This window comes from Protopterus annectens, chromosome 5.part0 (genome assembly GCF_019279795.1).
Source record: "Protopterus annectens isolate FY-2018-M chromosome 5.part0, PAN1.0, whole genome shotgun sequence".
Classification (NCBI taxonomy): Eukaryota; Metazoa; Chordata; order Ceratodontiformes; family Protopteridae; genus Protopterus; species Protopterus annectens.
The window spans coordinates 652,159,821-652,183,362 of NC_056735.1; the positions used below are offsets into that span (position 1 = coordinate 652,159,821).

General features: G+C 36.2%; 1 protein-coding gene across 3 annotated transcripts in view; it reads right to left on the minus strand.

Annotated features, from left to right (window-relative positions):
• The window catches only part of LOC122802732 (ankyrin repeat and SOCS box protein 9-like), a 553,320-nt gene that overhangs the window by 113,168 nt on the left and 416,610 nt on the right, over positions 1-23,542 (minus strand). The window lies entirely within an intron of this gene.

Consider the following 23,542-nt stretch of genomic DNA (forward strand, 5'->3'; position numbering starts at 1 on the left):
CAGACTAACACAGAAGGCCTCTGGCTAATGAAATTTGCAGATGACTGCAAACTAGGAGCCATAGTCGAGTCCCCAAATGATGTGGACATCCTGCAGAAGGGCCTCACTGAGACAGATGCCTGGTGTCAGAGGCATGGCCTCAAGCTCAATGCCAAAAAGTGCATTGTCATCCCCTTTGGTAAAAACTCTGTACCCATGAGCTACCACATAAATGGCAGTCTACTTAACACCAAATGTGTGATAAGAGACCTTGGGACCCAGGTGAACAGTAGTCTCTCCTTTGATAATCACATCGCCACAGTAGTCAGGAAATCCTTTTATGTGGCACACCTCATCACAAAAGGGTTCTCATCCAGGAAAAAAGAGGTCATTGTTCCCCTCTATTCAGCACTCATTAGACCCATTATAGAGAACAGGGCCCCTTTTGGAATGTACCTCACAAGACATCTGCAGCAGCTGGAAAGGCCACAGAAGTACCTCATAAAGAGGATTACTGGCCTTAAACAGATGCCCTACACTGACCTTCTCAAAAAACTCCAGCTTTACTGTGTAGCATATTGCCTACTTTGAGGAGATCTCTGCCTAACATATAAAGCTATGTTAAACCCAGAGATGTTGGACATGCTACACCTTAAGAAATCCCAATCCCTCTGAGCTACACGCTCTAGGGACCTAAACCTTGTCACCACAATAAACAGGACATGCTGGAGGGATAGATTCCTGTCTCAGAGACTTCCTATACTCTGGAACAAGCTACCCATCTATGTCAAGCAAAGTTCCTCATTAGCACTCTTCAAGAAAAATCTTGGTGAATGAATGGGAAATAGGAAATACACCCCGGGGATCACCTCTGTGGCTCTGCTTGACAGGGGCACAGGAAATTAATTTTCTTGTGTGGCATAAGCCTGGCAACCTTGTTGGCTAGGCTTACTTAGGCCCTTGGGCCAATAGCTTAGTACCTACCTATGAACCTATCAGCCTATGAACCTATATACTGGTGCATGGCATCGTTACTTTGTGTAGTTAAATTGAAAGACTATAACCTACTTATGAGTCTTGACATTATTTTGAGCTTGAGTCCCCTAGTTGCCACTTGCGATCAGACCATGCAGATCTACAGGCAAGTGACTGTGACTTAAGAAAAAAACTGAAGTCCTCCAGATCTGCCCACTTGTTGCAGCTACCACCTCACAGCTCCCATCTCAGACCTTCTTCCCTCCCTTTTCCATGGATTGTAAGCCTTTTTAATTCACTGTTCATTGTGCTCCACTAAACTATCCAACAGCTTATTAAAGTTATCCACCACCCTTTCTGTGAAGGAAAATTTCCTTGCTTCTTTTTCAAACTCTAGCCTTCTGTCCTGCCAGTTGTGCCCCAGTGTTCCTCCTCCACCCACTCATTTGAATTACCCCATCTCACAGTAGGTTACCATCATTTTATGTCTTATCATGCTCCCCATTTTATTTATACGAGTTAACAATGGTTTGGGAATAAAATAGAGTTAGATAGGACTTCCTGTATGATTCAGTAGAAATATGTTTATTCATTTTATTGAAAGAAATAACACACATTTTAATATATATGACTCAGAAGTGAGACAGCACCAAATATTATTTTTTGGGGTTATTTTGTTTTTTCTATAATTCTTTGTTAATTGCTTTGCCAGTTCCTAGAAACACCAAGAAAATAAGTAATTGCATGGCATATGATGAAATGTTTATTGCAATGGCTTCATACCAGTCTAAATCCCCAAAATAGCTGCACCATTTCTGTGTTATATAAATCAAATTTATTTATTTATTTATTTATTTCCAGTTTGATAACCGGGGAGGACCACTGGGCCCAAGGGACCCATTTTCAGTGAAGGTCCGGGGAGAAAAGCTCCGTGTTACATACAATTAAGACTAGCATAGAATTTTACACTATACAATTATGCATGGAGTTATACATTTTGGAAAACAAATGTAAAATTATATATTGAGATCTAACAATTGAAAAGGAGCAAAGGAGAGGATTAACAAGAATAACCTGAGCACGGTTCAAAACATACGTACAAAGTTACATGACTACAGCACAGTTCATAACATACATAGATGGAGAGCGATTTGCTTGTAGTTCATAGCATGCATATATTGTAGATTTAGAAAGGTAATTACAGTGCAGGGATGAGACAAAAGTGGCAGGATAGTCAGGAAAAAGTATTTTAGTATGAAAGCTTGATCACCGTTCATAACATATGTACATGGTTAGACAACCTGAGCACAGTTCACACATATATACATAGAGAGCCATTTGCATGTAGTTCATACTATTTGTACATTATTGATTAGAGGCAAAAGTATTTCAGTAAGAAAAGCTTGAGCACCGTTCATAACATATGTACATGGTTAGACAACCTGAGCACAGTTCACACATATATACATAGAGAGCCATTTGCATGTAGTTCATACTATTTGTACATTATTGATTAGAGGCAAAAGTATTTCAGTAAGAAAAGCTTGAGCACCGTTCATAACATATGTACATGGTTAGACAACCTGAGCACAGTTCACACATATATACATAGAGAGCCATTTGCATGTAGTTCATAGTATTTGTACATTATTGATTAGAAAGCTATTTGCAGTGTTAGTTAGCATGTGAGCATATAAAATTTAGGTGAGAGCAGAGAGGGGAAGTTGAGTGATAGAGAAAGAGGGGAAAGTTGTTTGGAGAAAGGTTCTAGAGAAATCAAAGAGAATTGGCTGGGCAGTGGAGAAGGAGGCTGCTGTTTAGTGGTACAGAGCTGGGAACACTTTTAGGCTAGTTAGTATAATCCTTAGTACTGGGCTTATATGTAGGTAAAAGAGAGATCTACTGCAATACACTTATGTTATGATTTGCTGGCTCAGTATTCTACAGAATACTAGTTTAGCATTATTTCCTAAAGGCACCAACATAAAAATGTCACACTGCACAGTACAAAGTTTATGTGGCACAGATTAAATGCAGAAAAACATATAAGTGAAACACTGTTACAAATGTGGAACTTGTTGAGAAAAAAGAAAACAATGTATATGTTTTAGTTTCACTTAATGTTTAGAAAACAAAGTGAGCCCCATTACATTTATTTACAACTATACTGTGCCTTCTGTTATTATGCATCTTATTGTCCCATACAGGGTGTGTGTGAGAGGAATGCAATAGTGAGAAATTCAAAGGTTACAGTACTTACAAGAATGTATTTATTATCTGTTCTTGGTCACCAGCTGATTGTTTTTCTGTCAAAGTACAGTTTAGTATGGCTATACCTGAATTTTGCAAAACGGGAACAACTGGATACATGCATGTGACCTGTGATTAGATAAAACTGATGTATGCTGAGATAATATTAACACTGTCTATATTCTAGGAGTATTGTTCATCTATTAAAGTGAAATGGTTGGTCCTGTCATTCAGACATAATCTTCCTGATTAGCTATGAGGAGAAGCAAGTTATGTTACTTTGGGTGTCACTTTTAAAGTATCAAAAATATACTACACAAAGAAATGAATAGAATTTAAAACCATTAAAATAAATAAATAAACATCTACATACACATACACACACACACACACACACACACACACACACACACACACACACACACACACACACACACACACAAACACCATATATATATATATATATATATATATATATATATATATATATATATATATATTCATTTATATGTACATGCATACATACCTAAACCTTGCTGTACCAATGGAAAGGTCAGTCTTAACTACTGATAAGAAGGTTCTAGAACCATAAATCTGAAGCCTTAACTTAAAAGTACAGCATTTTCTGAACCATGCACAATATGACTCTAACATAAAGTCAGGTTTGGGAAGTTCTGATTCTATGCGTAACAATACTGCATGTTTCATAAAGGAGTATATTGTTTTTCTGGTTTCTTTTCCCATCATGCTGTCACTGCTGTTAATGTGAAGTAGCAGTGCTGATAGCTTTCTTACATCATAATGTTAGAAAATAGATATGGTAATAAGCAGGCCACAGTAGAACCCTTTGTCTATTTTTTTTCCTGCACAACAGGGGCTGTCGTCAAAAAGCAGTCTCTTTCCAAAACAGGTCCACAATTATATCTAATTCATAACTTGACCATTAATAAAAGGAATCCAGCTGTGGCTTTTGATTGCAAAGGGTCTTCAGCTAGTTTCTTATACTGTTCAGCCCCCACATAATTTCCTCAGAGTATTGTATGTTTCCAAGAAAGGTGTCTGGGTCTCACTGTATGAATTCAGTTGGCATAAAGGAAACTATGCTGTATAATATTTTACATCCTGAGTCTACACTTGTCATTTTACAAACCCAGTTAGAATTAGTATAGAAAAAATACTGTTACTAAAATGTATTTCCTTCCATTTTAATGATATATATATATTTTTTTTGTATTTGGATTAATACCATGGAAAGTAATATATATATATATATATATATATATATATATATATATATATATATAATTAATGTAGTCATTCCATTTGGTAACCTGACAGGTTCTTCCAGTGGAATTATCCTTTTTATAGACTATCCAGTGACCAGGGTTCCAAAACAGGTACTGATAACAGAAAATTGATAGAAAATGCATACATTCAATTGTATTACAAACAGCACAACACATATTAATGCTAGCTGTGAACTTGGAAAAAGTTGCAGTGTAAGTGTGTTATTCTGTAGGGTTCAGATATCACTCTTACAGAATACTTACACTGTGTCATGGTGAGACAAAAGTCCAGGGTAGGTTTATAGTAAAGGACATGCTTTGGGCTAATGCCAGATATGATACTTTGCTTCAGTGAGACAGAATTGGACCAAAATAGCAAATAGCAAATAGTAGTGTGATAAGTGCTATCATAGGGAATAAGTCTCATAAATTTTAGCACCTTCTGTGGAATCAAAAGGTAAATGTGGAGGCAAGTCTTGATGGTAATATCAGGGGTGGGGTTGGTATGGATATGTGGGGGGAGGCAAAAAAGAAAAAAAAAATCTTTTTTCATGTGGAAAATACAAAAATTGTTTTAAGTAATTCTGCAGCAAGACCATGGCTACATTTTTTTTGTATATATTGTAACGAATATTTTTCAAGTATAGTATCAGCTGCTACATGTTATCAACATCAATGTCTAAGCAAGCTGCATATGTTCCTTGGGTACTGAGGCCTAAGATCTGTAGGATCTATCTGCATACCTGGCACATGGATTCATATTTGATATGGATCTTTCCACTGCTGTGCAGCAAGCACAGGTTAGTCCACTCCTGAGTTACCATCTATTGGATGGCACATTAAACTGAGGCTTCTTCTGTATAAGGCTGTGGTAGTTTACATTAATGTTACAGTTCTTGTGACACTGAGACACCACCATGAAGCAGCAGAACAAAGCTCTAACTGCAACCAAGATAAAATGAGCTGAACAGTGGAGGAAACAGAAAGGGAGGAATAACAGAGAGTAGCCAGGGCAGATTTGCTCATCCTGGAGAAGGCTGATCATTAAATTCCTGTTACAAGAAATCCATCTGGGGAAAACCCTGGATTGTACTCTGATGCATAAGGACTTTTGACTGCAATCTCTACCAATCAGTAGATGTTCTTCACTATATAAAGTGGGTGTTCAGATGTTTGCACATACAACAGATACAGTATAGCTAGGGCTTTTAACTGTACTCAGTTACTTACAAGGACGGTCTTAAAGGCACAGTAGAAATCTTGAACACTGTGAATAATGGTGCAGAAGTATCCAGCTTTTGCCAGCACTTAAGATGAGGACTCCAGGAAATGAATCCCTCCTTAAGAAAAGGGGACCACATGTAGTTGTGGTTCTTTAAAGTTTAACAACTTAAACATATTCCAGCAAAGAAAATCAAGTAATAGGAAAAAAATCATAAAAAAGAAAAATAAAATAAAATACAAATGTGGATTTTAGCCATAAATACAAAATAACTTAAGTGCATATTTGTATCCAAGGAGTGCCCCTTCATTCTATATACATATTGAGCAATCATGTTGACTCCTAATTTGTTTAACAGAGCAAAATGAAACTTTCATATAGTTTCTAAATCCATACTCTTAGATAATGCTGGCACACCCATTCATCCATAAAATATACATGACAGTATTAGACTTTCCCTTCATGGTTCATAATTTCTTCTTTTCTAATGTCCTTCTCTTACATAAGTTCTATCTTCTATACATTTGTATTTCTTATTCCTTTTAACCTATTGCATTTCAGGCAAAACAACAATTTGTGCCCTATCTTAAGGAACCCTTGACTGATACATAATCTTCTGAGTATTATTTATGACATTTGTTAACCGGGATAGTCCATCTGAGCAAAAGCCCTTTTTCAGTGGAGGCCCGGGGAGAAAAGCTCCACAGTACAAGTAAGCAAGAAAATTTACAAAATTTACAATAAAACAGTTAAGCCAAATATAGATAAAGCTCCACAGTACAATATAGTAAGAGCCATTACAACATTGAAGAAAAAACATAGCAAAGAAGTATACAATAAAACATTTGAATGAATTTACATAACACAGTGGGTTATTAGACCTAATATTAATTTAATATTAATTTTACTTTCCACACAAAGAATTTATTCAAAATAGAAAATCATATTTTATGTGTCTTTGTGCCAAAAGCTGACACCTCTTTAATATTTATTCTTCAGAACCTAACTTTAAGAATTCTCCTTCATCACTTCCCACACATCATTCTTTTCAATCAATCATGCTTAACATAAACCATGCTCACTATAACATTCTTTGATTCCTGGATATGTTTCATTTTCTACTATATTTTTAATAAAAAGTATATACACAAAACTGCAAGTAGATCAATAATATCTTTTTTTCTAATTTATCCACATTGTGATACTGAGTGAATACGATGTAAGCCTTCCATAAAAAAAAAAAAGTTAAAGAAATTCTCAGTATTTTGTATGGAAATTCTGGAAAGGATGATTGACAAATAAATGCACAGAGTAGTAGAAAGTAAGATGGGAGATAAGCAGTTCAGATTCAGACCAGGATGCAGCACAACTGACCTGATATTTGAAGCAAAATTGATAGTTCAAAAGAAGGTAGAGATGAGGAAAGAGTCTGACTGGGCATTCCTAGACTTAGAGAAAACGTATTACAAAGTCTCAAGAAAGCTGATTTGAGCAGTTCTGTGGTGGTTCAAATTCCCAGAAGCATTGGTAGAATTAGTGCTAGCTATGTACAAGGACCCAATGCCTCAAGAGCAAACAGTGTTCAGTCTTACTGAGGGGCTCCCAATGGAAGTGGGTGTGCATCACGGTTCAGCTCTAAGCCCACTGCTATTCATCCTGATGATGGACTACACCAGCAAAAAAGTTGGAGGAGACAGGTCAACAAAGTTGATGTATGCAGATGATGTAGAATTACAAGTAGACTCTGAGCAATATATTCAGCAAAGGATAGGGGTATGGAATGCAAAACTGAAGGTACGTGCAATGAATCTGAGTACAGATAAGACAGTTAAAATGCCAGCAAGTGTGGGAAATCAGAAGAAGCTGAAAACTGAGATAGAAGGGAAAATACTGGAATGTATTAACAGCTTCAAGTATCTGTGGAGGTTGAAGAGAAAGGAAGTCTGAATTAGGTGGTCATGGTACAGCAACCTGAGCAGTAAAGGCAGTGTAGTTGAGGAATCTAGGGGTGATGGAGATGAAGTGCCTGAGACAGGTGGCAGAATGCCCACTGTGGGACAGATGAAGAAATGAGCACATAAGAGCAAAAACAAAGCAGCTCCAATTGCAGAAAAGGTCAAAGAGAGCAGATTACAGTGGCTTGGGCACATATACAGGAAAGCAGAACACAATTTGGTGAAGAAGTCAAGAGGATTGAGGGTATCCAGCAAAGAGGTGGGTGGATTGTGTGAGAGGAGTCCTGTGACAGTCAGGCATGAATGTCAAAGAAGGTAGGAGAGTGCCACTGAACAGAGAGAGATGATGACAGCAGACATAGCACCCTGACCCCAAGTAGAAAAAGGGAAAAGGGAGGTTAATGATAAGTATGATGCTTTTACATTCATTCTTTGTGGGATAAGTAATCCACCCTTACAATATTAAAAAAAGAGCAGCAAGCTTTTTTTTTTTTTTTTTATTGGGTTTAAGCATTAATTATACAAATGGCATGAAATTCAAAAGTGCACCACTTACAGGTCAGTTATTTACAATGAGTATAATCCTTGTTTTCACATTTGTAGGTAATCCAGAAATATAAATTATTTTTTAAGTTTCAGATCCTTTACTTAAGTCATGTCTACTTCTTCACCAATTTCTATCGGTTGAGCTCCTCTCATGCTTCTAGGTTTCTCAACTTCTTTATGATTTTCTTAACATCTATACCATGTAGGATTCCTACTCTTTCCTTTTTCTTTATTTTCTTGAAATCTCCTTTCCTTAATTTAAGTTAACCTTTTCCCTGATTTTGTAGTTTCATATTTCTAGTTGATTTCCAACTCTTACTCCCCCCTCTAAAACTTTGTAATATGCCTTTTGAGCTTTCCTACTAGAATAAAAAGAAAGTTGTCATTTTTCTTTTGTTGGTGCTTTCTCCTTATTCATGCCTAAAAGGCTTAGCTCTCTGACCTACTGATTAGGATAATCTTCTTAATATTGATGTTTTCTTTTGATGTCTTTCATACCGTTTTAGTCTACATGTAACTCTAAAACATGTAAATTGCCCCAACCCCCAGATGAACATGTCACCAGCATGTTGTCTCATTTTGTCTTGCATTCCTCCATATGTGAATGATATTCTGTACCATATCTTTAATATGTATGAGCATTTTCTCTGTTATACCTGTTAAATCTTCTCTCTATCTTGATCAGATTAGAAATCAGACCCCAAGATTGCAGGTTAATATTGTCAATTGCATCCTTTCCTTAGATTTGTTTGGCTTTTGATTTTAAACTTGATTTGCAAAAAAAAATGCTCAGCAATGTAGGATGTAAGTAGGTTGCTACAGAATTAATATTTCACAGCCTCTAGATATGAATGAGTTACTGTCATTCTTCATGTCTTTCTTTTGACTTATGTTTTCTAGTTGACACTTTTAAAATTCTTGCTTAACCAGTCTTTTCACCCATACTCTTCTTCTCTATCCTCCTGTCCTTCACTAATTTCATTATGTCCATCCCCCGCCTCTCATTACTTTTACCCCATTTGATATTTCTCTCTGCCCTCCCCATTATCTTACTCACTGAAATGTGAGACATGTTTCCCTTTTCCTTATCCCCAAACCCTCCACTTATTTCTCATCTTTCTTATGAGTCCTGGGTATATAAATAGTGAACTTGAACTGTATAACCCCTTTCCCCCACTGTTTTATCTGGTTTCTATGTTTCACTTCCTCAATGAATTTCTCTTCAATTATTTAACCTTTGTTACTGTATGTGCATCATTATTCATTCATTCAAACCATTTTCAAATTCTCTTATGTATCTTTATTTTGACCTTTAAAACTCTTACATTGTTTCATTTCATCATCATTATTCATCTTGCATTTCTTTTGTGTTATAAAGTTCATCAGTCTTTCCCATTCACAATAGTTCAGTTTTATAGTAATTCCTGTGACTTATTTTAACAATAGTATATATCCACATGTCTTCATCTTTTTCGCATTATGCACCACCTCCCCATGCATTATAAAGTGATCCTTTTTACAGTGTATGCACTGGGAATGCATGCAATTTTCTCCACAATGCAACCATTTCATATGACTTTATTATTTGGTTCATGTAGTCTTATTCACAGAGCATTCCCACTTTCCAATCCACTTCATGAAGGCTTTCCACCTCTGCAGTTTGCATATTTCACTATTTTAATGGTTCAGATTCTCAGTACACATTTTGCTTTTAATTACCTCCGCATCTATATACCTTAACAAAGCCCTGCAAGTACAAATGTATAAAAGGGGAGACACTTACTACCTTAGAGTTTTTCACCTTGGGATGGGCCTGGCAATCACTGAGTTATTTTATGTTTTTTACATTGAGTTTGCATGCCTGCCTCCTCCATCTGTGAGCAGTCTGATTTCCTCAGCTGGATCTACTGGTCCACTCATCTGCTATGTGCCATAGTGATCCTATGCTTCCTTTTGCTGGCTTCCTACTTTCAGCTTCTGTGGCTTCTAGGAGGCCTTCTGTCCAAAGAGATCAGCTCTCTCTTCTACCGCTGCCTCTGCTTCAATCATCATTTCTGCTTATGTACTTTTAGGTGAAACAACATTTTCTATGTTTGCACCTCCCTTTAGTCTATTCTGTGTTATTGCTGAAAAGCTTGTCTTTTCCTTCCAGTGGACCTTTTTCATTGCTGCCTGCTGATTTTGTTTAATCTCATCATATGTAGCTTGAGTCCTGAGCCCAGTGATCTGTTACCATCATTTTGTTACTTCCTTCTCTGTATGCTCATTATGGAGGAGAGTTTGCTCTTGGAGCTTAACATCTCATTCTTCACATTATCCCATTCAGAAAGTTTTCATCTGAAGGATGTCTGATCCACCTCTATTTCTTGGGGGCACGGTTTTGAGAATTTCAGTTGGAAACTCTTTTTAAATGGCCAAATTTACTACACGAGTTCAAAGGTGAGCCTTTCCTTATTATTTAGAGCTACTAGGCTGCTAGGATATTTTATATATGATTGATAACCCAGAGCTGCCAATTAGTGTCTGCATCTAGTAAACTGTTTTCTCACGTAAAAATGTAGAGCAGAGAAGTTGACCTTTACCTGTCTACCATTCTGATCCTACCAGTGGATGCCTTCAACAACCATTGTTTTGTTTTACAGATATGCATCTTATGTAACACGTGACTGAGGAAACTCAATGTCTTTCATTTCTGACCACCCTGCATGTTCTTTTGATCAGATCATCCAGTCTGTTAGGAGACACCAACAATATTGTAATAAAGCCTTTTATGTTTTTTATTTTTACTTTCTAGGATATTTCCATATAGCCTCTTGGCTTTATATTGCCCTCCTTGCTCAGGTTGCTTAATCACCAATCTTGTTTCTCATTCTAGAACATTCCTTTTTCATTATAATCATTCTTTGTAAGGATGTGACCAGCTAGTCCTCAGTCTCCTGTAGCATGGGTCTATTGATGGCTTTGTGTTCCTCTGGCCTAGTTAGTATGCTCTGTTGCTCAGTGACAGACTGCTTAAAGTAGGCCAAAATCACTATTAGTCCAGTAAACACAGCTAGCATTTTGTCTCTTTTCTCTTTTCTTCTTCTCCATATCTATGTCTGTTTTTGTTTAGGGCTCATAGTGAAATATCTATGCATCCTCTGTTTCCTTTCTGCTCTGTTTAGGATTTTTTTTTTACTTTTTTCTTCCACTGGCTTCCTCAGAGCACCTGGTTTAGGAAGCGAAATTTCTGCAGTTACGCCTCTGAAAAAAGAGCATCAACATATTAACAGAAAAACATCCTGGGTTTGTTGACACACCAATCTTTTCACACTACCTTTGTCTTAACCTTTTCATTTCATTTAATTTTCTGTCAATACCACCTTTTTGACCATAATGATACCCTTACGTCTTTCCTAACCTGTTAAGAAAACTTTAACCACTATGGCAACTCTATACTCTGCAACTATATTTATTCTAATTGCAGCAAGATACTAAAATAAAATTAAACGATACTCGCTTTTTGGAAGGAAAATTATAACAAATCTGGATAAAATTTTAAAGAGCAATGACATTGCATTTTCATGAAAGGTCAAAGGTATGTTTTTTCCCAGAATTAGTATATGTGACAGCAGATTTATAGCTGGCTCAACCAACACCATGTGCAGGTCCCACAAACTACCACCCCAACCCCTCGGCTCTTCAACTGTAGAGAGAAAAAGGTTCATTCCTTCTACTGGCACATGAACCAAGTGGCCAGATGCATGATGCATGCCAGTAGTATGCTGAAGTGATTTGGCTAAAGTAGATACTACAACTTGCCAACTTACAGTAATAAATAATATCTTCTTCTTGCATAATAAGTAACAATGTACAAATAAATAAATATAAACATCGGCCACAATATAATAAATGTGACTAAAGAAAACTTTACTTAAACAATAAAGAAGTCAAGACAGTGCTGATGCAAATTATGTATGTAAAAGTAAATAATGCACAAGGAAAGAAAAATAATAATCAGTTATGCAAACAGAATATTTAAAGAAAATAACTAAGCTAGATAAGTATCCTGTCTCTAACTGAAGAAATACTGTTACCAAAATATTATACAAGGTAGAATGGCAAACAATAAACCTTCATAGTTGAGTTCACCAAGATCCCCCAAGCAAGAACAACTGTCTTTATGCTGTTTTCAGTTCCAAATACATATTTTTGTTAAGAATTTATGTCCCACAGGAGACCAAGAAAACAAGTTTTTCAACATTCACAAATTAATGAATCTGCATATTATTGGCTGTTTTCCCAACTCTGCCTAGCTGCCTGTTAGAAGAGCACTCTAAATGCATTTTGCTCCCAGATACCAAACCTTTTTGTGACTTTAGTTCCATACACGCAAGTACGTCCTTCCTCAGAAACTGCAGAAAGTTACACTTTACATTTCAATTACAAGTTTCATACATTGCTTTTCTTTTCATCCCCTTTCTTTTTCATTTACAGAGAATGGTCACAGGTTACACACATTATTATGCCACTAGAAGTACACATATTCAATAATATACAGTGCTTAAATATAGCTTTACATATGTGCCAACAATCTTAAACAAGAAAAAAATCCATCACATTTTTAAATCATTTTTCTATCCTAGCATCAGAAGCACAATACATCCTGGGAAGAAAACACTGATAATGATTAACAGCTTTTTCCAATATGCACAGCAATAATTGCTGCTTAGAGCTGTTAGTAGTGATGAAGGCATACGCATTTTGTAGCATACAACATTCTGGGTTAAAGCTGTTTTACTTACAAAATTCTGAGTTAAACTGCTCTGTTTTCTAATTGGCACTAACTCGTTTACCTACTAGCACATTTTTATTCACTGTTCTGCACTTTCCACACACATCCTGTAGTCCTTACAGTGGCATTTCTTTTTCATTTGCCAAAGGACCTCAGGTAACAGTGGTGAAGGTAGGGGTACATTTGTGTATTTGTTCCTAACCTCTATATCTTTCTCAATGGTAAGCACAGTTCAGGGTTAAATGTTCTCCCTTCCTCTGCTAGCTGTGTCTTACTCTGCCTATTTTCTTCTCTTTCTTAACATAACATGTAATTAAATTTCCAAAGTAGCTAAAGCTACTTAGCTTTACAATAAGAAAATCTGCATGGCATCTCAATAAAACCACTTTTGGAAAACCATTTAAAAGAGTGCATACTTTGATGCTTTGGGACGTAATAAAAACTTAACCAACAGAAGTTTCACACACCCAAATGAACTGAAGGACCTTACCTCTCTAGGGAACTTATGAATTCAATTACCCTTTCTTACACTAAAAAAATCCACTCAGGTTATTCACAAACTGTATAACAAATTTAATCAAAAAGTAGCTACTCCCCACAATTGATTACAAACTTGTATGTTCAATTTGTTTTTGGACAACATCTAACCATTACTCTTTCATCACAATCTTTAAATATATATATATATATATATATATATATATATATATATATATATATATATATAAACAGTTTATAGAATACATCATCAAATGCAAACTCCTCTCCAGATCACAACACAGATTTCCTTCTAGTCAGAGTACTGCTACTGCTCTGCAATTCATATTATCACTTCATTTATCAAGAAGGGGTATATTTTGTGACTTATTCATAGCTTTCTTTTGAGATTATATATTTCCACCTTCTCCACAAACACAGCCTGTAAGGGTTGGAGAAAATCCCTCAAATGTATCAACAACTATTATATTTAGAACTTTGGAAGTTCAGTCTGGAAATCACCAAAGTGATATTGTTATATTCACAGTCAAGATCCCACAAGAATCAGTATTGGAACTGGTATTATTCTCTTTACTCATTAATGGCATTATCACTGTCTTCCAGAATCAGTCACAGCACTATATGCAGACAATGCCCTTCTGCTGAGATTGGACTCATCACTCAGATCTACTGAACAATGTTTATAAGCAGATTTTAATTTATTGTGGCACTGGGTATAAACTAATAAACTAATGATCATTTTTTTCAGAAATATCATTCGTGCTATTTGGCACCAGCCAAATACTGAATTATAGTGACATACCTTCTATTAGTGACCCCAGTAAAACCAAAACAATTTAGATACATGAACAAAAGTATCTAGGAGTTTGGATAGAAATCCACTAATATTCATGGAGAACACTGATCAAATTGTAAATGATATAACTACTTAACTGTGCAACTCAGAGTACGTCTGTCTATCTCAAACTCAGCTCACATCACAATCAAGAAGAGCCTTTGCCATAAATGTTCTGTTTCTGAAGCTAGAATACAGCTTATCTGTCACAGCATTAAACCCAAGCTAAATACACAATTAATAAAATACTAAACAAAATGTGTAGGTTAATTTCTGTATCTCCACAGTTTGGGTACAATTATACAACCCTATAGACAGCCAGTTGGCCACCAATTCCAACCTCTACCTCACATTTTCTATCTTCTCTAACTTTCCTAACTTTCAAATTCCTACATGGTAACTACTGCCTCTACTGTGGGCATAGACTAGCAATCAAATCTACAATTTGCAACTTATGCTCAAACATTGAAAGTGCACTCATCTTTGAAAACAAAACGTTGTACTTACCCCAAGTGAAAAACATTGTGAAAAATGATGCAGCAAACTTGAAAATATACAATGAATCAAACTGCACCCAGTTTAGAGTTAAGTTGTACTGTCACCTTAGACATTTTATGCCTCAGAGTGTTTTAACAACAAGGAATGACAGTAGGAATCCCTATGTAACTCCAAAAGCTGATTCTCTTTTCGTGTCAAAATAGCCGTGGCCTTTTATCCAGCATACTTGTTACACAACTATTTATGACATTGGTCAGTGTTTTAACAATATATGTTGTGTAGTTGTACTATATTTGCAGTAATCATGCAATGCGTATGTTGTTACAAATGTGCAGTAACAACCATTGATAAGACTGTCTTTTTAGCTGCTGAATAAAGTTTGTATTGCCACGAGTTTGATCTTTTTATAATGTGGACACTGAATCATGCTCATCCTTTCTCCTTATGTAAATATGTCATCTTGTTAATCAAATGTCTTCAAAACCTTTATTTTTGAAATGTAAAGTACACACCTTAAAGCTATGTGTATTTGCATTGCAGTATGCATCACTATGTAAATACATGCATATTTTAATTTTGTTGGTGTTGTTCAAGCTGGAAATTGCCAACTATGTCCTCACAATTAGCATTTTGCATAAATATTCAACATTTGTATACTGCCATAAGGTGGGCGGCCACGGTGGTGCAGTGGTTAGCATTGCTGCCTCACAGCAAGAGGTTCTCCGGTTCGATCCTCGGCTGGGGTGCCTTCTGTGCGGAGTCTGCATGTCCTCCCTGTGGGCGCGTGGGTTTCCTCCGGGTGCTCCGGTTTCCTCCCACATCCCAAAGACATGCTGCAGGTGGATTGCACACTCTAAATTGGCCCTAGGTGTGCTTGTGAGTGTGCCTTCTGTGGAAGGTTGGGCGCCGGGCTGGCAACTCGACACCGTAAAACTCCACTGCCATTCAATGTGCGGACAAGGTGATCCGCTGTGGCGACCCCTAACCGGGAAAAAGCCGAAAGAAGAAGAAGAAGAAGAAGAAGTATACTGCCATAAGGTATAAATATTTGCTGCAAAGGGTCTTTGCACCAACACATTTACCCACCTAATAAACAAACAGATAATATATATATATATATATATATATATATATATATATATATATATATGCATGTATGCAAATAATATAGGTATATGCAGGAAAATATATGGACGTAAGCTCAGGTGTGAGCTCATTTGTCATCTAAGGTTAAATGTAATTATTCCCTTTACTACTTATCAGGTTTAAATTGATTGCCTCAGAATACTAACAAGATTCTGTTATTTTTGCTCACTGTACATCAGTTATTATCTTTTTTTAGGAAATGATGATAAGTTGCCTGATTGGTCCAAGATTCAAACACATAAAAACAGTTCCGTCAGTAAGGTTAATGAAAAACAATTTTTCATAATTATTCTACAACATCTAAAAAGAATAAAAATATCTATTTTTCTTAAAAATACAAACAAAAAAAAAAAATATTATTTTACTGGTCTACAGGTGTAAATGCACTGGCTTACCTTGAGAAAGGTTCACCAGATTTCATGCGGTGACTAAATTAGGTAAAGAAACAAATTAAATCCAGGTTAATAATTTACATTATTCTATGGGTTGTGAAGTGAAGCACAGAGCCAGAATGTTACGTATGAAACAGTGATTAACAAACTCAGTAATTTATTTATTTACTTTTTTGCCAAAAAGAAATATAATATGTAAAATGGCATGCTTTCACAGATGCATACAAGACAAAGATGAACGTGTTGAAACATTTGTGAGATTACTATATGAACTGGCTGAAAAATTTGTGAGTTTAATAGCACAAATACAAATACATGATGGAATTGTGTCTGGGCTAGCAGATAGTAGAAGTGTCTCAAAAGTTATAAGAAGTTAAATTAACTTTGGAAAATGTCATCTAAATTTAAAAAAAAACAGAGACGGTTAAAAGGCTAAATGTTAATTCAAACATATCAATAATGAGTGCGAGGTAAAATGCAAGTCAACAGCAAGTTTAAAAAGAAGCATAATTCTAATAAAATAAATGAATGCATGAGAAGCAGAGAGAGTGTAAGGCCGATAAAAGCATGGTGTGATCGTTACCATAATGAATCATAGCAGTGTGCTGCATGCAGCAGATAGTGTAAGAGGTGGAGAAGACTAGGCCATGTTCCTGTCATTTGTAAGGCAAAGCTAATTAAGAAGCTGTTCCTGAAAATGAAATAAAACATAATGTGCAGAAAGCATTTTCCTGGGTCTAGTTGCTACTGTGTCCAATGGAGAAGCAGAATGGCAAGTTGAAATTCCTAATCAATGAACTTCAACGAGTTTCAAGACTGATAAAGTGACCAATGTTACTGTCATATCATCTGCTACATATAAAAGTTTTTCAAAAATATCTGCAGTTGCATGAATCAAAGACTGAAACTGGTAGTCCTGCAGGCAGCTTTAAGTGCATTGGCAGACTTTTAGCAAAGTATGAGTGGAAGGGATGCAGGTCTGAGGTTTGGGTTTATGTGTTGGTTCTCTGAATGTAAATAGTTTACAGTAGATCTGTGGCTTGAGAGATGCTTGTAATTGCCAGAATAAATGAAGTCAGTGTACACATGTTTGAGGAAACTGGTCTGCTTGATTGTAAACCAGTCAAGATAAACTTAAAGCTGAATACTGTTCCATATGCCTTGACTACACCTAGGAGGGTGCCATTTTCTCTGCTAAGGACAGGCAGAGCTTCACAGAATGCAAAGACTTGACATAACTGAAACTGCAACTGCACTGACTGAGTGGTGTGCTTCTATGGTCCCAGTGATTAAAAAGAATGACCAAGTGCAAATATGTGTTGATTTATAAAAGCATACTGATTCTGTCATGAGAGAAAGGTTTATTCTACCTGAACTAAAAGGCATAGCAAAACAGTCCATTAATGCTAGTGTTTTCCACACTAGATGCTTACAGTGTGATACAGTCATGAGAAGTGAAGAGACAGATCACAAAAAAGTGCATTTCTAAATGTTCTGTAATAATCATACTCCTTGTATGCATTTGCTGCTCAAAACTCTATTTCTGAGTGTTAAAAATATGATGCATCTATTGTGGATAACATTTTAAAGAGCAATAACATTGCATTTTCATAAAAGGTCAAAGGTATGTTTTTTCCCAGTATTAGTATATGTGACAGCAGATTCATAGCTGGCTCAGCCAGCACCATGTGCAGGTCACACGAACTACCACCTCAACCCCTCAGCTCATCAAGTGTACAGAGAAAAAAATTAATTCCTTCTACTGGCACACAAACCAATTGGCCAGATGCATGATGCATGCCAGTAGTATGCTGAAGTGGTCTGGCTAAAGTAGAGACTACAGCTTGCCAACTTACAGGAATACATAATATCTTCTTCTTGTATAATAAGTAACAATATACAAATAAATAAAAATAAATACCTGCCACAATATAATAAACACGAATAAATAACATTTTACTTAAACAATAAAGAAGTCAAGACAGTGCTGATGCAAATTATGTACGTAGAAGTAAATAATGCATGAGGAAAGAAAAATAATCAGTTATGCAAACAGAATATTTAAAGAAAATAACTAAGCTAGATAAGTATCCTGACTCTAATTGAAGAAATACTGTTACCAAAATATTATACAAGGTAGAATGGTAAACAATAAACCTTCATAGTTGAGTTCACCAAGATCTCCCAAGCAAGAACAACTTGCTTTATGCTGTTTTCAGGTCCAAATACATATTTTTGTTAAGAATTTATGTCCCACAGGAGACCAAGAAAACAGGTTTTTCAACATTCACAAACTAATGAATCTGCATATTATTGGCTGGTTTCCCAACTCTGCCTAGCTGCCTGTTAGAAGAGCACTCTAACTGCACTTTGCTCCCAGACACCAAACCTTTTTGTGACTTTAGTTCCATAAAGCAATTACGTCCTTCCTGAGAAACTTCAGAAAGTTACACTTTACATTTCAATTATACATTTCATGTATTGCTTTTACTTTCATCTCCTTTCTTTTTCATTTACAGAGAATGGTCACAGGTTACACACATTTTTATGCCACTAGACGTACACATATTCAATAATATACATTGCTTAAATATAACTTTACATATGTGCCAACAATTTTAAACAAAAAAATGTATCACATTTTTAAATACATTTTCTGTCCTAGCATCAGAAGCACAATGCATCCTGGGAAGAAAACACTGATAATGATTAGCAGCTTTTTCCAATATGCACAGCATTAATTGCTGCTTAGAGTTGTTAGTAGTGATGAAGGCATACGCATTTTGTAGCATACAACATTCTGGGTTAAAACTGATTTACTTACAAAAATCTGGGTTAAACTGCTCTGTTTTCTAATCAGCACTTACTCATTTACCTACTAGCACATTTGTTCACTGTCCTGCACTTTCCACACACATCCTGAAGTCCTTACAATGGCATTTCTTAATTATTTGCCAAAGGACCTCAGATAACAGTGGTGAAGGTAGGGGTACATTTGTGTATTTGTTCCTAACCTCTATACCTCTCTCATTGGTAAGCACAGTTCAGGGTTAAATGTTCTCCCTTCCTCTGCTACCTGTGTCTTACTCTGCCTATTTTCTTCTATTTCAGCTGTACACATTAAAACGGAATATTTATTTAGTGCATCATCATCCAGCTTACAAAAAATACTTGGTGAGACCAGTCATCTACAACCAAGAATGGAAAAGAACATTTAAAGTATGATTAAAATCCAACTTGTAATCATATGCTACTGTTGTAGTCTTTATTTAATGCATCTAGCTACCTTACTGTGTGCTCACTACTAGAGGATTCCAGCCCCTTCCACTAATAAATAGTCACTTATCTAGCAATATCATATCCTGCAAGTAAACATTAGGAAAATATTTTTCCTTATGTACCCAATTTTGAACATTAATATGTTATACTAGAAGAAAAGTCTTTAAAAAATAAATATATATATATATATACGTCTGATTTACAGTCCCTAACAACAACAAAAACATCTGTGTACAGGTCAGTCTTCAATCGTAACTCAAGCTTAGTAAGATATTTTACCTTGACATACTTGCTAACCTAGTACTGTCTGCTGCTATTTTCTTCCCTGTGACAAACATTGGCACAAAATACACTTTGGTTGTGGTAGATTAATCTCTGTAACATTGCCTTAATAAGCTCATCTTACTTCTAAATGCAGCTCCACTGACTGTTTTTCTTTACAATACAGTACTCTGTGTGCAGTCCTCACTCTGTTTGCACTCCTCTACACTCCCTTAGCCTAGCCCCAATTTCCACCCACCCACACTACACCTACATTTATACTTCCCAACCCACGCCCACCTCTAACAATTAATCAGTAACTGCCTCTAGCAGCACCTCCCCATCCTCCATCACTATTAAGACCTCTACCCTGTCTACTACTCTTAAAACCTTGAATAATACACCCTAACCACCCTAAACATACACTACACAATATCCTAGTAACATATCTCTCAATTGTAGAGATTTTTGCAGAATATCCACATTTGTGTCTCATATTTTTGGTTTGTTACTCATAAAATTGTGGTTTTCTGGCAAATCACTGAGAGTTGAAGTTAGAAAATAATGACAGACATTTGAGTTTCAGACTTCATACCCTTCAGAAAATTCATGCTAATGCAAAACCTGTTATTCTATCAACATTTAATAAGTTTGTAAGAACAATATTTAAAAAAAGTGTCCCTATTTTTTGGGCCTTTGCCCTCCCCTCCATTATTTATGACTTTTTCCAGATTTCTTGCTCTAAGAGGTTGAGAGGTATGCCTAGCAGTCCTACACTACAAGAAGCACTACTCCCACTGTCATGAAGTACATGACATTTTGTACATTTTTTCAAGAGCAAAACTTTCTTTTGCAATCACCATAACATTCCTCACCCTTCTCACATACATTACAATCTTACAATCACAGTTATATTCACCCAATTTCTCTCCTACATATCCATAACCACCAAAAGTGCACATTTTTCAAACACATCTCCTGAACTGTATCCACACTCACTGCTACATACATGGACTTTTAAACACTTAAAACTCAGTAAGTCATCATACTCCGCCTACCAACATAAACATAAAAAGGCTAGATTTTTCTACACATATCTGCATACCACAACTAAGCTGTTCCAAACTGGGGACATCCACCCCAACCCTGGCCCAAGCACTAATTTATAGTCAGAACCAACCACGCCCCTTCAAAACACACAATTCCTCTCCCAAACCACAGCACAGTTCACAACTTATTTCTCCTAACTATAAATTTTCAAAGTATATGTAACAAGACCAATGATCTCCAAAGAACCCTCTTACACTATAACTCTGAAATACCGATAGCTACTGAAGCTTGGCTAAAGCCAGAAATAACTAGTAACAAAATAATCCCCAGGATATAACATAACCAGGTTAGACAGACTAACAAAAAGAGGATGAGAAATAGCAATATGTTTTAAAAACATCCTAGAAGTAATCCAACATCCTCAAACTACCCCAAAGTTTCAAAATGCTGAAATTCTCATTACCTAACTCAAGCTCAGAAACAGTAAATCAATCTGGCTAACAGGACTATACATTCACTCTGAAAACAATCTAGCTACAACTGAAGAAGTCTTTCAGTGGCTGTATCACAATATAAAAAGAGGTCTTAATCTTAGGTGATGCAAACATTGACTGGAAACAAACACCTCGCCTGACCTAAACATTCAGATTCTCACAAATATTAAACATCACTACCAGGAGCCGCAAATCATCTAGCAAAGAAAAAGAAACCACATTAGTTTGGATTCTTTCAAATAAGTCCCACAACATCAATGCCACTGGAACCTTACCAGACAGTATTAGTGACCATCTATCCTCTTACGCTATCAGACAGCAGCTAAACTTTCAGAGGAAAGCAACATACAAACAAGTCAGTAATCTGAAGAATTTTAACACTGAATGCTTTACAGTGGCTCTAAAGCAACATACGTAACTGGAACTGCCTAAAAACATTGCTAGATGAAGTAGTTATTCATTTTAATCATACCTTCCTAACCATCTGAAATAAGCAGGCCCCACTCAAAAACAAAAGAGTCAATATTGCGGGAAGAAATATCCAGGGAATTGTTATGGCTAGGCTTGTATAGGCCCTAGGGCTGATAGCCTAGTACCAACCCATGAACCTATAAATCCATTCCAGCACCCTGGCTAACAGAAATGACTAAGCAGCTACTATTACATAGAGACCTAGCCTGGAAAACATATACAAAAATAAAACTCAATGAACACTACAGAATTGTAGATATCTTGGAAATATCACAAAAAAACAAATACTTAATGACAAAAATAATATTTTACAAATCTACAAAATAATTGCAAACTGTTCTGGCAGTCTGTAAAACCACCTACACCCCCATCCCACCACAACCTCTAAATGCCCAGGTAATACAATTCGATTCAACACCCATTTTGTAAATTCTATCATCACTCACTAAGCAAAACTCCACCTCTCCACTCACTGTTCCAAGTCCTCCTACCAACAAAAAAGTACCATTTAAACTTGATAGTCTACCCACCTAAACAATTAAAAAAATACCTACTACAAATGAAACAAACCACCTTGTCAGCCAACAAATTACCAGCAGAGTACCTCTAAATAGCTGTAGAAGCTACAGCATTCCCAGTGGACATACTTATCAACAAATCCATAAAAGAAAAATGTGTCCCCAGCATCTGAAAAATATCATACATCACATCCCTACATAAAAGCAGAAATTCTACTGACCTAACCAACTGCCATCCAGTAGCCATCCTCCCACCCCTTTCCAAGATATTAGACAAATGTATCTATACCCATTTGCTCAAAAACCTCACTAACCATAACCTACTCTTGTTGACTCAACATGGCTTTTGGCCTAATCACAGTATCACTACTACCCTTTTAAACTTTACAAATACAGTTAATTAACTCTGAAACAATGGTAACCTAGTCTCAACAGTATTCCTAGACCTATCCAAACCATTTTATACTCTCTGACACCAGAAATTCCTTGTGGATCTAGCTTCTCTAGGCCTCAATACCCCATCACTAACCTGGTTCCACAGCTAGCCATCCAAAAAAAAACAACCTGGAAACTAGGATCCCTCTACAGGGCTAGTAAATCCTCATTAATAATGCCAGAAAAACATAGCACAGATATATTTACTTCCAACCTACTCTATACTTCATCCATCTTTGCAAATCTTAACCATCAAAAATAAACTAGAGTTAGCCTATAACAAATGTGCAACATTTGCTACAAATGATCCTCAAAAAAAACTCCATTGCATAGCACTAAAAGTCTTAACTAGCTAGAACTTAAAAACACCTCAACTACCATCAATTTCTTATAACCCATAAACTAATAAATTCCCCAGAAAAATACCCAGCTCTAAAATGAATACTACAACCCTATACCATTAATTGAGCCTACGATCCAACAACAAAGTTTTTCTATCCATCACAAAATCCATCATCAGCACAGTAGACTCACTATACTCTAACCAGATAGCAAAAATATGGAACCAAATCCCCCCCCGAAATAATACAGCTAGACACACTGCATGTCTTCAAAACATCACCAAAGAAACACTTGCTAAACAACTGTTTGTGCTCATGCACTACCCCAGGCAGCCCC